We start from the raw sequence: 19,224 nt of genomic DNA on the forward strand, positions 1-19,224 counted from the left end.
GGGGGGGGGGGGAAAAATTGCAAAGCTACTAACATTACAAATTTGGCCATGGGGCACATAGCTCTCTCCGTCATAAGAGCATGGGAGTCTCGTCGTCATGAGTTCAAGACTTACATTGGCTGTAGAGATTCTTTACTAAAAAAATAACAAAAGTCTTTCCAAATTTCAACCTGATTTGGATTTTTCTTTTAAAGGAGTCCTTTCTATTTCCTAAGGAGATTCTCTCCAATTAGCTTTAGTAACACAGTAAAACTGCAGAAGTTGTTTGTGCTGTGAGGGAAAAAAAAATCGAAAGTAACCTCTTTAATCGACCTTTAAATTTATCTGTTAAAAATAATTAAATGAGGCTTTAAAACTGTAGGCTAGCAGGCAGCTGGAAGATACTGTTATCTTCTCCAAGTGTGAGTAGCTGAACAAGTGTGACTCACTTATAACTGGAAGAGAAACATAAATGACCTCTACAGCTGTTGGCTGCACGGCTCCTCAGAATGCTAGGACATCAAAATCTACTACAAAATATCTGAATAAACATTTCTTCTGTAGAAAAGTGGCTTTATTTGTGAGATCTATATATGCATCCACCTGACACGATACACTCGGTCTTCAAAGAACATTCCTGATGTAACATGGTTATGTGCCAAGCATGAAGATATTCTCCAGTTTTGCAAAAATGGATTTGAGGGTACTGGTGCCTACATCAGTAGTTCCTGAAGTGTGTTCCACAGTTCAACACCCTTTTGCCTGATGCTGTGAGGTGTCCCACAAAAAATTTAAGTACACTCTTTCTCTGGTCTCTGGTCTAACAACCTCGGGATGGTGTATTGAGCAAAATTACATTTCTTAACTGCAAGACCCTAGAACATGCTAATCTGTAGTTTCCAAGAGGGGAATGAAAGAGGAAGGATCTTCCCAAATCAGACTAACTGGTCTGTTTTCTGCCAACTGCCCCTTGGGCCAGGTGTACTGCAGTCACTTAGTAAAAGCTGATTAAGTACAGGTGTATCATTTTTCCCAAATAAGTGAAACTGGCTCTTGCCATTGGTTTCCAATGTGCCCATCTTGGTGACAATTCTGAAAATCTACACAGACCAAAAAAATAAATAAATAAAAAATCTTAGCTTCCTCTCTAATACCACTGGACAGATGACAACAAAGAAAGTCAACTTGCTTTTCCTCGAGGTGTATGAATGAGAGGAAAGGCAGGAAGAGAGCTGGAAAAAGGGTGGGCCAAATATGTACTTTAACTTACAATAGCTGTAACATTGGCAGGCTAATGACTTATTGATAAAGATACAAAACCAGGATCTGTTTGCTGCTGGCTGGCTGGATCAGGCACCGGGAGCTCACAGGAGTCCCAATGCAAATAATTCAATAGGAGAGTCAAAAAACTTTAATTATATATAAAGTTTCATCTGCATTTATTTTGTTTTTCTGATACAGCTACATTTTCTAGAGTCCTCAACATATAGCCATTAGAAGTTGTTGCAGGAGCAATTAATGACTCAAAAGGGAAGGTATTGCCCCAAAATTTGTTTCCTGCTTCACCATGTCAACAGTTCAGGTCATAACATTGTTGCACCCTGTAAATGAGACATGTCTGTCCACCACTAAAGCCTTTAGTGCCCAGGGCAAAGAGAAGTCAAGTCCATATCCCTGGTTCTCCTGGAGCCACAGGCATGCAAATGGTCAAAGAAAGGCTTAAAGTCTAGTTCTCTGGAGCCCTTCTCATTTCCAGGGGCCATAGTCAGACTATAGATTGCTGTAGTGGGGCCCTCCATGACACAATGAGGCAACACCACCAGGCCAGAGGGTGAGTTATGGAGGGGGACTTGGAGTTCTCAATCTAACGGAAACCAAGGTGAATGTGGAAGACCAATAGCAGGTGCCAGATAGTGCCCCAGTCCAACAGTACACCAAGGACTAACCTTTCCACCCAAGATACAGAAATCCTCCTACTGCTAGATGCCACTTCAAGAAGCAAAGGATTGATGGGTACCAGAGCAATTTTATCTAAGAACAACTGTACATCATCAGTTACATGATTGGACTAAAATATAAACTGAAAAGGACTAAAATTTTTTCCCCAACTGATTGCCAAGTAGAGACTTAATCAAAGTGAAAAAGGAGATTATAGATTATAGACATTCCATTTTTCCTTTACATCTGAGTTGTCACAAATGCTGAATCTACAACCCCATGTTTGTCCTTCAGAGAATCAGGGGATATAGCACATGTCCTCAAGAATAGGACACTTAGTAAATTATGCAGGGTATAAGAAAAATAATCCTGTCATCTCACATTGGAGATCCGCATCCACTTTGTACCTCCAACAACAAATGTGACATCTACAGAAAACATATATGTGATCCAGTCAAAGCTCATCTCCTGTATTATCACCACCTGCTAAGAAAACTTGCCGCAATGAAGGGTTAGAGCTCAGAGCAACCAAAGAAGGGAAATTCAGTTCTGCTCCATGTTACATGAAATGACCACAAAATAGCCCGAAATTAGTCCAGTCGTGTTACGAACCTGACAAAACCCAGATGTGTCTGAAATCTCCCTTGACTCCTTGACATTTAAATAAATGTGAAAAATAGCAAGAGGAATGCAATTTAGTTCAGGTGTCCAAAGCATCTAGTTCTGTCAGAAATCTACTTTAAGATACTTGGCAATCTGTACTACCTTTTGATGTTTCTTTCCATGTAAAATTAAGCTAATAATTTTAGTGTTTTTTAAAGATCTGTCAAGTGTTATAAAGATTACTAAAATGAGGGAGAATGGTTAGAAAAGAGATTTCTGATGGCTCTTTTCAACCAAAAATATGTCATTTTGCCTTCAACAGCCCTCAGCAAACTGGCACAGTTCCTATTGGACAATGAAGCAACAAACAGTCTGGAACACTTAGTAAAGAAAATAAGTGATCTATTCTCTTTGGATACTAGCCCTGAGAGGGAGGTTGAGGGTCAATCCATCACAGGAAGGAACTGTTTTCTTGGCGAAGACACATGGAAATTCTAACATGATGTTAGTTCCTGTAATAAGCACAAACAATTTTGATAATCCAGTGAACATCAGAAAGCACTTCCTTCAGCTAGAAAAACAACCAGAGAATGAAGTGAGGTCTTCATCTCCTACATTCCAAAATTGGAGGCGATAGGTTCTGTAATGAAAACATAACTTGTAGTACAATCGTTCAAAAGTCAATGTTATACTTCCAACATGTGTAAGGCAATATGGCAGAAAGTGCTAGCTGATCTGATTATCTAAGGCATATGGCTGCCCCACTGATGCCTACCTTTCCTCATCATGCTTTGAATCAGCTGCAGCCACATGACAAATTGTGACCAAAGGGACACGAGTAGAAATGATTTGGGTCACTTCCAAAATATCTTAAGTCTTAAAGTCAACAGGCAAGCCATCCTTTCCTCCCTTTCCTTCATCCCACTGTTAGGATTTCAGATCATATAGGAAATTAAATTGTTCCATACAAATAAACACAAGATCCTATGGACAGAATGAAAAGAACCTGGAGCTCCTGATACCATGAAATAACAAAAATAGACCTCAACTATTTACCCTCGATGGTTCTTTCATGCAACAAACAACTTCTATCTTGCTTGCATCAGTATTATTGGGGGTATGTATTGCAACGTTCACAGGAACCTCTGACTTGAAAGGGAGCTACTTACCTGGGCTTTCCAGGTTTACTTATTCATCAAATCTTTTCTGGTTATGCATTATATTTGAGGTCCTAAAGATGAAAATTTTATAGCTTATAGGCAACAAGAAATACTAGTCATCATAGAGCTTACTTGTGCTCACTGTATACAAAAACAAATAGAGAGCCATCAATTGTAGATGTAGGGCTAAGAAAGGGAATTTTGGATAAAGGATACTGATTAATTTGGTAACTCTAAGCCATTTTTTATATAGTAATAAAACACAAAAGTATTACCTCTGAAGTACACTGTGTGTGTGTATATATATGTACACATATGTGCATATGTATGTATGCACACATACATATACATTATATATGTCTGTGTATGTGTATATCACATATTTACATATAGCTGTATTCTGTACACATTATACACACATTATATCTGTATGTATAATACAAACATAGCCAGTGTGTACAAATACACTGAGGTTAATAACTCACTCCTTCCTTTCAACCCTAAAATACTCATCTGACACTTCCCAATATAGTAGCTTACATCATTGTTACTTACATCTTATTTTTGCTCAAAGACTGCATGTTCTTGACAAAAAGGATTAGGTCTCATTCTCTTTTGTGTCCTAATAGTAATTTAGACAGTGTTCTACTTAAAAAGGAGCTTAAAATACACTTGAATGCATAAGTGACTGACCAGACAAATTGAATGAATGAATAAATGACTGTTTGGAGGGTCATGCTGGGAAAGTGAAGAAGGGAGTGACAATCAGCGTTTCTTCCTGAGTGGAGGTTTGTGAAATAGACTTACAGCGAGAAAATAGGAATCCGTGGATATAACATGTAACAGCCTCTTAATCACAAATACTTACAAATCCATGTTAAACCTTCCCAAGGCAATAAAGAGGCTATGAATCATTCAAACATAAAAAATTGTTTATATATGGAAAGTGTTTGCACTACAGCCAAGAGTTTCTTTGAACCAATCCAAGTTAACAACATGTGTCAAAGGCCAAAGTTATGTTCCTTTCAGACCAATGATTCCAGTAGTTACACTGAAGTCCAATCCTTCTGCTTAAATTTTTAAATGTTCAGAGTACTGATTTACCAAAACTCATTCTGTAAATATAATTGACGATGAAGTCCCCTAATGGGATGCCAAAGTAAATCATAGGCTATTCATAACCAAACCAGTTACCTTAGAGCTTAAAACTTAATCTTCAGCATCTACTGCAAATATAGATAACCTGAAAACCATTGGGGACAAAGATCTAAGGAGCTTAGCAATCACCAGCAGTCCAATAAAGAGCAGCCTCTGCAGTCCCCAAGAGCAATGGCCTTGAGGACATTTACCTTCAACATCACCGATCAGGGCATATTGATTTTTTCTGTGATATCCTTTATAATGCAGACCAAATGCTTCTAAAAATAGCCATCAGTAAGACTATCACTCTCCTCTCCAGGTAATGTTCATATAAGATATATTGTGCTTTGAATTTTAGTTTAATTGATATATAGGTTAGTGTGAACATGCTTTTATAAAATAAGGGACTTGTATTTGATGATCTCTGTAAATTCCTTTCTAGCTCTAAAGTGATTTCTCCACAATCATTCATAAACCCCAATAAAAATGCCATCCCAAGGAAAGTCAATACAACCTTACTTAAATTTTTGCCCTCTTCATTTTTGTCTGCCTTTTTACAAAGTTATTAAGGGATTTTAGAAAGAAAATTTCAAAGTCAATAGTTACAAGGACATATAATAAAAGTACTAACTTGTAAAGGAAACATGAAATTTTATACAGCAATAACTGAGAACATGAGGACAATTCTATATATCCAAAGTCCTTAATATTTTCAAATCTTATAATTACTAAGAAATTACTAAATTCAATATTCAGTTTAACTAGTCTTAATTCTGCTAACGTTTTTCTATGCAGTTGCACAGGGTCCAAAGTAATGACTGTGTTGAACCCCACAATTCTGCTTGTTACCTCTGATTTTGTTCCAGCTAGAGAAAATGCCTTAAATAGTCCAACATAGTGAAGGGTCCTGGTACATGTATCATTTTCCTTGTTTTCTAAGCAATTGAAATTTTCCACCTATTCTGCCTGGGATCATTTGTGACAGGGCACTTAATATTGCCAAAAGAGATTGGTTGGAGAAGCCAGGGCACTGTTCTAGAGGAGGATTTTTAGCTCCCAGACTGAATTTGGCATATGTGTGGTTTTCTGTGTGTCTCAGCCACTGTTTTTCTAGAAGCAAAGTGTCAAGTTGCTCTGTTAATCACTCTCCAAATGCATATCTATTCCCACGCAGTGCATTATTAAATGGAAATGAGCCTAATTATTCACCTGTTAGTGGGTGGGGATTGAGGAAAAGAGAAAATAAAGAGAATAACATTTCCCTTAAAACAGTTTGGTGCAGAATCTCTATGCTACAGTGCTATGGATAGCAATTTAGCCTTCTTTGTGTGATGGGATCATAATTTTAGGTAGTAACCAAGGTTTCTTCTCACCCACAATTTCTTGCTCTCATGCCTACATTCCGTATTCTCTACCCATCACCCTCTCAAGTACACCTTCAGTCAGAGGAATCCATCTCCCCAAAGAGGAAGGTTTCAGCCAAAAAGCAATCCAAGAGAAGCCAGATGGTCCATGCTATACTAAGATGGTATTTAGGCCTTCCGGAAATTAGACATATTCAAGAAAAAAATGTTACATTTTTCTTGCACATGCAAACTTGGGGGCATATAAAATGTGTACCTATCATATCAATAATGAGGAAATTGGTTTATTTTTCCAGTAACAGTAATATACAGGACTTTAAGTGCTGGAAACTACATAAACCTTGATAGGACTCAGGCCTACCACAGTGGATTTACTATTCATTCTTTAAGACCTATTGACCTTTTTTTCCCCTGAATCCTGGCCCACTTTTAAGATTTTCTGTGCATGGGGGCTACAGGACAAGGAAACAGCTGGGAGAATCAAGTCTTCTGAAATTCTGTCAATTGTCTTTCCATGCTAAGATATCAGCATCCTTTTATCAAGTTTAAAAGGGAAATTGCACCATATATTAGAAATATGGAGCTTTCTTTTTTATATATTTTTATATATTTTTTTATATATTTTTATTTATTTCTAGGAGAGAGAGAGACCACGTGTGCAGGGGAGGGCCAGAGAGAGAGAGAGAGAGAGAGAGAGAGAGAGAGAGAGAGANCCCGACGTGGGGCTCGAACCCATGAACCGCGAGATCATGACCCAAGCGAAAGTCGGACGCTTAACCGACTAAGCCACCCAGGCGCCCCTGGAGCTTTCTAAAGAGTTACTGAGATTCTATGCTGCAAATGATGCTCACCTAAGATAAAAAACTTGGAATTTTATCTAGACCATTGAACCTAATAATGTATTATTTCATGCAAACCTTCCCTGGGACTTATTTTCTATTTTTTGCTAGTTGATAGGATTATCATGAGAGTGAAATGAATAGGGTAAGTTTCCTAAAACTTCCAAGCACATTCAATTATCTGAATCAGAAACTCAGTTACTTTTTCAAATTTCAAAATGACAATGTGTAATCTCATATTTAACAACTTTAACTTTTTTATCCAGTCTCTTGTTTTTATTTTGAGAGAGAAAGAAAGAAAGAGAATCCCAAGCAGGCTCAACACCCAGGACAGAGCCCAACGTGGGGCTCAATACCACAACCCTGAAGCCATTAACTGAGCCAAAACCAAGAGTCAGACACTTAATGAAATGAGTCACCCAGGCACCTCTTTAATAAGCTTTAGGACCTTGTCTCATTTTTTTTTGTTGTTGTTGGAGTATAGTCTTCATTCCATAATTTCAAAAATTCTACTACATTAACTCTCATTAAAACTAATCTTGTTGTTAGGCCAAAAGATGAAAGCTATAGGATTATTCCAGTGGATTCCAAAAAAGGCACCTGATAAGTCCTATATCTACTCTACTTGAGAAAATCTGTTAAACCCCTTTATCATGATAAATAATATTCATCTCAAACTCGCATTTGACATTTTAGAAGCATGATTGTTAAAGGCCAAACCCACTTGGCAATGTCTGATGTAACTAGAATTCAACGCTGTCCTAATGCAATAAAGGACAGAAGAATTAAAGAGTGATACCATTATTATTCCCTTTTTATGTGCCTAATTATCTGGAAAATCCTGGATGGTCTGGAATAACACTTTTATAACTATTAACTAATAAGAGTTTAACTGAAAAGTAAGTGGTATCCAAGTCCTGTGCAAGTTCCATAGCTTCACTGAGCAATGAAAAAGATGAATTGAATAAATGCAGAAATATACCAAGTTCCTGGTAAATAACCTACTGTAAAACTGTTCACTGCAGCACTGTTTATCATAATAAAAATGGAAACCAACTAAATATTTGACAATAGGGAATAGGTAAAATAAAGTATGGTACAGTCCTATAACCGTATGAACAGCCATAAAGATACATAAAAGAAAAGTATTTCATGGCTTGGAAAAGTGTAGGGTGGACAGTAAATTTTTTAAAAGCAAATCACAAAACATTTTTTTGGTAAAAAGAAACATTATGTTTTGTATAAACATACAAACATGCACACAGAAAGAAACTAGGAGGCTATACCTCACAATGTGCTATGGTATTATGGGTGATCCTAATTTTCTTCCTTTAGTTACATTTCATTGTGTATAACTGGATTTCCTTCATTTTCTATAACATGTATTATATTTGCAAAAATTAAACCACACATAATTATCTTAGAAAAAAAATAAATTCTCCTATTATGACTGGGATAGATTTCATGAAGTTGTCCCTCCAAAAAGAAACAAAATTCAAAACAAAACCTAGTAACATAAGTCAGACTCTGCTGGAATTCTACTCTATTTTTATGATCCCAGGAAGTGATAGTCAAAAGTCATCTTTATGATAAAGTTTTACGCAAAACTTCAAAGCCCAGTAAGAAACTATGTCATTTCACCCCATATGCGTGTAGTGTTTTATTCTTTCCAAGATAATTTCATAGTTGCTGATTTCATAGTCACTCCAACCCTTCAAGAAATATCTCCACTTACACATTAAGAATGTGAATGAGGGGCGTCTGGGTGGCTCAGTCAGTTAAGCATCTGACTTCGGCGCAGGTCATGACCTCACGGTTTGTGAGTTCGAGCTCTGTGCTGACAGCTCAGAGCCTGGAGCCTACTTCAGATTCTGTGTCTCCCTCTCTCTCTGACCCTCCTCTGCTCACTCGCTCGCTCTCGGTCTCTCTCTCTCAGAAATAATTTTTTTTAAAAAACATTAAAAAAAAATGTGAATGAATGGGGCACCTGGGTGGCTCAGTCGGTTAAGCCTCTAACTTCAGCTTACATCATGATCTCATAGTTTGTGGGTTTGAGCCCTGCATCAGGCTCTCAGCATGGAGCCTGCTTCAGCTCCTCTCTCTTCCTCTCTCTGCCCCTCCCCTGCTCATGTTCTTTCTCTCCCTCCCCCCATAAACAACAACAACAACAAAAAAGAATGTGAATAAAGCACAAAAACGTCTAGATAAACACACGGGTAATGATATTATTACCTGTACCAATGGGAGTAAAATCCAGAACTTTAATCTCTAAATCCAGAGGACTTCACTCTGGATGTCACTTCAAATAATTATTCTCCCAGGTGCCAGGTCCTATATTTTGCATACTGCGTATAGAAGTAATTAAAATACTATGCAAATTTAAAACAAATTCTAAGAGTATTTTAAATTCTTGAGAGACAAGAACTAGAGTTAGCTGGGGCTCTTATTTCAATAATATACAAAGGCTGAAAGGGTGATATCAAGTCATTCAAATACAGATTTAGTTCTTTTAAATGATTCACCAAGAGTATCTGGCCCCTCAAACAGAGCAGCAAATGAACTCCCTGAAGCTAAAAATTATACCCCATCTTGGTCCTAGGAAATCCATAGGAAAGCATTTTCTTTCCTTTAGTAAACCCATCACCCTGACTTAGAGATTTAACCTTTCTTTTAAAAAATCCATCTCATAAGTGATGCATTTCATGCATACATATGTACTGATATAGTTAAAACACAATCAACATGCTTTCAAGGAATATACTCCAGCATAGGACCGGATTCTTTTCTTTGTATCTAACATTTACTTTGGATTACAATGAGGAAGTAAGCAAAACACGATTTACAAAATTTATCTCATGATACATTTAACAACCTTGCAAAAGCTTTACATGCATTATGCCTTGCAATAAACATTGACATTTATAATCTAAAATTCTCATTTGTGCTAAAGGCAGGCTCATTCTTTCACTTAGGTAATGAAATTTTAATATAGTATGTGTAGGAGAAGGGGAGGGGAGTATGAAATATATAAGCTAATTCACTTGGCTATTCCTCTACCAGCAAGAGAACATCATTTTTATTCTCCCATTTCTCAAGCAATAGATTTTGCAGCAAAGTTGTCAACTGATGGGAGGGTTTTAGGACTGACATATCAAATTTGCCGATAAAAGACAGTTCTGTGAGCAATTCCAATTCCCCATTTCAATATTCGAAATATTCCACAGGACATCCCAAATAAACATCCCTCTCCCCCTCACCTATAACCTGTCTTCCACCTATGGGCTACGGGAAGGACCTCAATGAAAACCCGCACTACTTACTTACTGTGGTGAAAAATGTCAGTCTCCATCACCCAGAAAAGCAGCTCCCTTTTTTTTTTTTTCCCTATACATCCAACTAAGAAATCGATACCCTATTTTTTTCCAGGAAAATTTTTCCAAATGAATCACAGACCCAGGAGGCATGGACATATATGAAGGAAGTTTAAGAGGGAGTATTTGAGGTAGAACTGGGTGGTTTGATAGAAAGTGAATCTTCTGTCAAGAGTATGTATTACCTTGGTTCCAAAGAGCTTGCAAATACGCAGAGGTGTAATGTCAACTGTCACCAATTTGTGCATATGTTATTCATTTAAGCATTTGATTGCTGGCATTTTTCTCTAGATGTTGCAAGCTCCATCTAAGTTTGTTTTATATTGAAATAAATCTGTACCTTAGAGATAAACCCACAGTGGAGTCTCACTGAAATATTCCCTATGGACAAATGGCTTGAAGTGGTCTTACATCATCAAGATAGGAAGTTCTTCTTAAAACAGGCTCCAAGGATAGACCTCAAGACATGCTCTGCCTACTAGTGAATTTTAGACCATCAGTTAGAAAAATGAAATTCCAGGAGCACCTGGGTGGCTCAGTCAAATGTCCAATTATTGATTTCAGCTCAGGTCATGATCTCATGGTTCCTGAGATTGAGCCCCTTGTTGGGCTCCATGCTGACAGTACAGAGACTGCTTGCGATTCATATTCTAATTTAAAAAAAAAAATGAAACTCCAAATTGTGATACATTACATGACTGTTCCTCAAATATTCCCCTCATTTTCCCCCTCACTCTGTGAGCAGAGTGTACTTCCCCACTCCAGTGATGTTTAGCCTGGCCATGTGACTTGCTTCTGTTATTGGAATATTAGAAGACACTGTAAAAAACAAAGGTGTGAAATATATTTTTACAGTGGGACTTGCCTAATCATCCTTTTGACATTGCCATGTGCTATAGCCTGAATGTTTGTGTCCTCCCAAAATTTGTATATTCAAATCCTAACCACCAAAGTTGATCGCATTTGGAGGGCTTTGAGGAGGTGCTTAAGTCGTGAGGGTAGAACTCTTATGAATAGGATTACTGCCTTACCAAAAAGGCTCCGGAGAGATCCCTAACCCCTTCTGCTACATGAGGATACAAGGAGAAGTCTACAGCCTGAAAGAGGGCCCTTATGTAACCATGCTGTCCTCCTGAGCTCAGGATTCCAGCCTGCAGAATGGTGAGCAATAAATGCTTGCTGTTGGCGAGCCACTCAGTCTGTGGTATTTTGTTAGAGCATTATCAACAGACAGACACTGTAAAAAGAACATTCTTGGGTAGTTAGCTGTTCCAAGGTCATTTAGACTCAGCCTGTGAGCTGGAGTCCAGCCCAGCTGAGCCCAGTCTACATCAGCTGACCCACAGCTAATGTAGGCCTTTGTAAGCAAGAATGGATGCTTTAAACTCACTACAGTTGGGGTGGCTTATTATCCAGCATTACTGTGTCATAGATAACTGATACAGTAACTATTTTAACAATATATGAGCTGTCAGATGTGTAACATAGATCTCTATACTGAATCTAAAATTATAATGTAGCAAAAATCAATTAATAATCACATTGTGTGCATATAAATAAAAATCTGATATATGGCAATCAATTATCAACATGATAGAGTAATGACAGGACCTTTTGAGGAAGTTCAAAATAGGAAAACCAACAACTTGATAAAGAATAAAGTAGGCAGTTTAATTTAGAATGACTATTATAATGTGTTCTTATCCTGCTGCTTAGAGAACTACTGAGTGGGATATTTTGTACATTAACAGCAAAGTAGCATTAAATGAATACAAATTAAAGCTGCTAAAAATAATTTAGTCATTTTAGGCACCATATTATGAATTAGATTACAAGTATTACATATTATATATTTTTCCTGGTAAAAATCTACTGTGATATGAACTGAGCCACATGAAAATTCCCAAGTGCTCATACAGATGGGAAAAAAACTGTATTCCTTGACATTACTGTTAAATCTATTTTTAAAAACATTTTTGAAACCTTTTTTAACCACTACTATAGCACCTTGATTATAAGGACAACGATAATTTCATATAAACTACAAAAATACTAATGGTTTATCTTAATATCTTTGAAATATTCTTTAATTTGAAATTCATAAGAGGAACATCTTAAAGTTTTCATTATTTTCTTTAGTAATGTGAATATTATCCTTATCAAAGGTGTGCATTTTGAGATTAAACTGTGAATCTGAAATGGAAGCCACTGACAAAACCACTGAGCACCTTCAATGACCTTCTATTTTAAGGTCCCCAGCAGATAAGAACACTGGTCTTAACCAAAGTATGAACTTCACAATGAATTAATACAAACTTCTGAGGAGAGGCCAGCAAGTGAGAATCAGTTTGAAAAGCCTGCACAGAGTAAGCACACATAAGGAGTATTTTAACTAGATTTTTTCTGTGCACAATCAGCACAACCCCACCCTGAAGACTATGTTTCAATGTGTTTCTGACTCTTAGGGAATTTCTCCATCCAGGAAATAATGTATCAATGAGCTTATTTCTCGCTTTCAAAATATCCTCATGCATCAGCTCATGAACAGTGAAGTTTTATTTTTAAGGATTACCCAGTAGTCCTAGACCTTGGACACGAATGGAAACTTCCTCCTGAAGTCTATAATTTGACGCCATTCCCTTTTTGAAAAGATTTTTTGATTTTTTTTTTTTTTTGAGAGAGAGAGAGTACAAGCAGGGAAGAGGCAGGAAGAGAGAGAGAGAGACACTGAATCTGAAGCAGGCTCCAGGCTCGTAGCTGTCAGCACAGAGCCCAAGGCAGGGCTCAAACCCACAAATCCGGAGATTACCTGAGCTGAAGTCGGACACCGAACTGACTGAGCCACCCTGGCGCCTCACCCTGTTCTCTTTATCAACTGGAGAGTGTGTGTGTGTGTGTGTACATACATATATAGACATTTAATATGACTAAAGCAAAGATACTTCAATGGAGGGGCAAGATGGTGGAGAAGTAGTGAGCTTCCGTGCATTTCGCTTGCACCCATCTCTCAAACAGAGAAGGCCTGAAGTCATAGGACACTGAGCCACAGGAGTTTGGGAAGAGAAAGGGCCCAAATACACTGAGAAGGAAACCTCATAAGTGCGTTGAGTGCGAACTGAGGAAGATAGAAGCCAGACAGGACCAGAGATATAGAGGGAGGGCAGGGAACCCGGCTTGCGTGCAGCCACGGGGAGTCGAGGGGAAAGGAAAGAGAAGCTGAGATTGCTCATAGAACCGTCCCTGGAGAAGAGGAAAACCTTGGCTTGGAGAGAGTGTTTTTTAGTTCTGGCTGGGGTGCTGACTTTGAACTGGGTGCCCCCTGTCCCAGAGGGCGCCAAGAAAAACTGCTCTGCTGCGCTCCGGGAACCAAGCCCAGCGGCGGCGCGGACGCTGCGGGCCTGAGGCTGCTGTCCCGGAGATTGACCCCTGGGAACGCAGAGGTGGCCGGCCGGGCGTGCTCCCGCCGGTGCAGAGGCGTCAGATCCCAGGTTGTACCACCGCTTAACCATGGCAGATCTGAGGCTCTGACACTTCCCCCACCCTCCACTCAACCACCGTCAGCAGGGAGGCAGCGACCTGTGTTTCTAGCGGTATAAACAAAGCCTGTGGACTGGGACCTGGAAACAAGGTGGGGAGTGGGCCAGAGAACTCAGCCCACCTTGGCTATGTCTCAGCACAGGGAGATCAGACCCAGAGGAGTGATTTGCAACATTTGGTTGAGAAGGGACTGGGGCGACGCCATTTTTCTCCCCATACCCACCAAGGCAGGGCCTCAGGGAGCAGCCTGCAGGTCACAGTTGAGGCGAGATCTGTCTACACCAAACCATGCCCATCCGCCCCCAGAGAGCTGGTTTCTTGTTTTGTTTTGTTTTTTGCCTGAGCCTGGGGCAAGACCAACAAGGACGCACTGCCATGATTAATCCTAGATAATTCTTTCTATTCAGATATATTCTCCCTTTTCTCATTCGTAACCCTCCACTCTGCTGGTCTGGGCACTCTGGTCATTGGTTGGCTTAAACAGTCACATGTAATCCATTCTCTAGATGTACACTCTACACTTCCACCACTATCTTTTTCTCTCTCTGGAGTAATCAGACTATATAGTTTCTCTGAGTACATCTTTGTTCCTTTTTCATTGCATCTAAACATATTCTATGATTTTTCCCTCTGAATCAAGCCTCTTAGTCTCTCTGCCTGGTCATTTCGTTTCCAATTTCACTTCCTCCCCACCCTCTCACTTCTTTCTTTGTATATGCACTTCCATCAGCACTGCATACACCTGGCTCTTTATTTCTATCTGGGAATTCTGGTTTTATGCCTTTAGACCATCCTTTGTCTTTTGGGTTTTTGTTTTTTTCTTTTCTTCTTTTTTCAATTTTTATTGATTTTTATTTTTATTATTTGTCTTCCCTCCTTCCTCTATTTTGTATTGTCTTGTTTTTTATACCTTCCCTTTTTTCATTTTATTTGTCCCTTTCAATTTGCATATTTATTGGATTTGTCTGTGCATTGGTGTACCTTTGTTCCCTGTGTGGTTGTCTGTCTATTTTCCTTTCCAGGGCTACCTCAAGAAACAAGCCAAAGTACACATGGTGGAGAGTTCCAAATACCACTACGAGTAGGGAAACAAAATAACAAAAGTCTCAACAAAAGAGACCAAGAGACACCAATCAAAGAACACTTCCTGATCGGACAGACCCTAGATAGTCAAAGAGCCCTCTTTAATACAGCAGCACCCTCAGGGGCAGAGTGCATAACAAGCTTTTAAAACTAACAAGAGATAGAAAGTTAACCAAAATGACAAAACGGAAGAACTCTCCTCCAAAGAAATTCCAGGAAGAAATGACAGCTAAAGAACTCCTCAAAACAGATAAGCAATATAACTGAACAAGAATCTAGAAAAATAGTCATAAAATTAATCACTGGGCTTGGAAAAAAAAACCATGGAAGATATCAGAAACTATTGCTACAAAGACTATGGAGCATAAAAATAGTTGTGATGAAGTAAAAAATGCTATAAATGAGATAAATAAAATGGAGGCATCCAATGCATGGATTGAAGAGGCAGAAAGGAGAATAATTTAGAAGAAACAATTATAGAAAAAGAGGAAGCTGAGAAAGAGAGAGATAAACTGACCCAGGAGCACAAAAGGAGAGTTTGAGAGCTCAGCTATACAGTCAAATGGAACAATATCCATATCATAGGAATTCCAGAAAAGGAAGAGAGAGGGAAAGATGCTGAAGGAGTCCTTGAACAAGTTATAGCAGAGAACTTCCCCAATCTGAGGAAGGAAACAGACGTTGAAATCCAAGAGGCACAGAGAACTCCCCTCAGACATAACTTGAATCGATCTTCTGCATGACATAGCATAGTGAAACTGGCAAAATAGAAGGACAAAGAAAGAATTCTGAAAGCAGCTAGGGAGAAAAGGTCCCTAACATAAAAGGGAAACCTATCAGAGTGGTCACAGACCTATCTACTGTAATTTGGCAGGCCAGAAAGGAATGGCAGGAAATCTTCAATGTGATGAACAGAAAAAATATGCAGCCAAGAATCCTCTATCCAGCAAGCCTGTCATTCAGAATAGAAGGAGAGAAAAAAGTATTTCCAAAGAAACAAAAAATAATTTGTCACCACTAAGCCAGCTCTACAAGAAATATTGAGGGGGGACTCTGAGGGAAATGTTGTAAGGAACACAAGATACCAGAGACACCACCACAAGCATGAATTCCACAAATGACACAATGACTCTAAACCCATATATTTCAATAATAACACTGAAAGTAAATGGGCTGAATGCTCCAATCAAAAGACATAGGGTAGCAGAATGGATAAAAAACAAAATCCATCTATTTGCTGTCTGTAAGCAATGCATTTTAGACTGGAGAACACCTTCAGATTAAAAGTAAGGGAATGGAGAAATATATATCATGCTACTGGAAGTCAAAAGAAAGCTGGAGTAGCTATACTTAGACAAATTTAACTTTAAAATAAAGACAGTAAAAAGGGATGAAGAAGGGCATATATAGTAATTACAGGGTCAATCCATCAGGAAGAACAATTATAAATGTCTACGCACTGAATATGGAAGCACCTAAATATTTAAAACACTTAATCACAAACAGAAACAATCTTATAGATAAGAATGTGCTACTAGCAGGGGACTTTAATACGCCACTTACAGCAATGGATAGATCAACGAGACAGAAAAATCACTAAAGAAACAATGGACTTGAAAGACAAAATGGACCAGATGGATCTGACAGATATATTTAGAACTCTATACCCGAAGGCCATGAAATTCACTTTCTTCTCAAGTGTGCATGGCACATTCTCCAAGAGAGGTCACATACTGGGACATAAAGCAGCCCTCAATAAATATAGAAGAATTGAGATCATACCACGNTAACTTTAAAATAAAGACAGTAAAAAGGGATGAAGAAGGGCATATATAGTAATTACAGGGTCAATCCATCAGGAAGAACAATTATAAATGTCTACGCACTGAATATGGAAGCACCTAAATATTTAAAACACTTAATCACAAACAGAAACAATCTTATAGATAAGAATGTGCTACTAGCAGGGGACTTTAATACGCCACTTACAGCAATGGATAGATCAACGAGACAGAAAAATCACTAAAGAAACAATGGACTTGAAAGACAAAATGGACCAGATGGATCTGACAGATATATTTAGAACTCTATACCCGAAGGCCATGAAATTCACTTTCTTCTCAAGTGTGCATGGCACATTCTCCAAGAGAGGTCACATACTGGGACATAAAGCAGCCCTCAATAAATATAGAAGAATTGAGATCATACCACGCACACTTTCAGATCACAATGCTATGAAACTTGAAATCAATCACAGGAAGAAGTCTGGAAAACCTGCAAAAACATGGAGGTTAAAGAACACCCTACTAAAGAACGAATGTGACAATCAGGCAATTAGAGGAGAAATTTAAAAATAAATTAAAAAAAAACAAATAAAAATGAAAATACAACAATCCAAACTCTATGGGATGCCGCAAAGGCAGCCCTCAGAGGAAAGTCCATTGCACTCCAGGCCTATTTCAAGAAATCAGAAAAAGCACAAGTACAAAATCTAACAGCGCACCTAAAGGAACTAGAGGCAGAGCAACAAGAGCACCCCAAACCCAGGAGGGGAAGAGAAATAGTAAAACTCAGGGCAGAAATAAACAATATAGAAACCAAAAAAAACAGTTGAACAGATGAAACCAAGACTTGGATTTTTGAAAAAATAAACAAAATTGACAAACCTCTAGCCAGGCTTCTCAAGAAAAGAGAAAGTACCCAAATAGACAAAATCATGAATGAAAACGGACTGATTACAACCAGCCCCTCAGAAATACGAGCAATTATCAAGGAATACTACAAAACATTATATGCCAACAAACTGGACAACTTAGAAGAAATGGACAAATTCCTAAACACATACTACCAAAATTCACACGGGAAGAGATGGAAAATCTGAATAGACCCATAACGAGTGAAGAAATCGAATCAGTTATCAAAAATCTCCCAAAAATAAGAGCCCTGGGCCAGATGGCTTCCCTTGGGAATTCTACCACACATTTAAAACAGAATTAATACCCATTCTTCTCAAGATATTCCAAAAAATAGAAATTGAAGGAAAACTTCCGGACTCATTTCACAAAGCCAGCATCACTTTTATTCTAAAGCCAGAGACCCAGCAAATAGAGAACTGTAGGCCAATACCCTTGATGAATACAGATGCAAAACTCCTCAACAAAATACTTGCAAATCGATTCCAATAGCACATAAAAAGAATGATCCGCCATGATCAAGTGGGATTCATTCCTGGGTTACAGGGCTGGTTCAACATTCACAAATCAATCAATGTGATACATCACATTAACAAAAGAAAAGATTAAAACCCTGTGATCCTGTTGATAGATGCAGAAAAAGCATTTGACAAGATACAGCATCCCTTCTTATTAAAGACCCTCGAGAAAGTCGGGATAGAAAGAACTTACCTAAACATCATAAAAGCCATCTATGAGAAGCCCTCAGCTATCATCATCCTCAATGGGGAAAAACTGAGAGCTTTCCCCCTGAGATCAGGAACACGACAGGGATGTCCACTCTCACCACTGTTTTTTAACAGTTCTGGAAGTCCTAGCATCAGCCATCAGACAACAAAAGGAAATCAAAGGCATCAGAATTGGCAAAGAAGTAGTCAAACTTTCACTTTTCACAGAAGACATGATACTCTACATAGAGAACCCAATAGACTCCACCAGAAGCCTACTAGAACCGATCCATGAGTTCAGCAAAGTTGCAGGATACAATAATCAACATACAGAAATCAGTTGCATTTTTATACACCAACAATGAAGGAACAGAAAGAGAAATCAAGAAACTGATCCCATTCACAATTACACAAAAAACCATAAAATACCTAAGAATAAACCTAACCAANTAGAACAAACTATCCTAAAATTTTTATGGAACCACAAAAGACCCCGAATAGCCAAAGTAATATTGAAGAAGAAAACCAAAACAGGAGGCATCACCATCCCGGACTTTAGCCGCTACTACAAAGCTGTCATCATCATTGGCACAAAAACAGACACAGAGACTATTGGAACAGAATAGAGAATTCAGAATTGGACCCACAAATGTATCTTCGACAACTAATCTTTGACAAAGCAGGGAGAGTATCCAATGGAAAAAAAAAAAGACAGCCTCTTTAACAGATGGCGCTGGGAGTACTGGACAGCAACATGCAGAAGAATGAAACTAGATCATTTTCTCACACTATACACAAAAATAAACTCAA

The sequence above is a fragment of the Crocuta crocuta genome, unplaced genomic scaffold (genome assembly GCF_008692635.1).
Source record: "Crocuta crocuta isolate KB4526 unplaced genomic scaffold, BGI_CrCroc_1.0 scaffold279, whole genome shotgun sequence".
NCBI classification, from domain to species: Eukaryota; Metazoa; Chordata; class Mammalia; order Carnivora; family Hyaenidae; genus Crocuta; species Crocuta crocuta.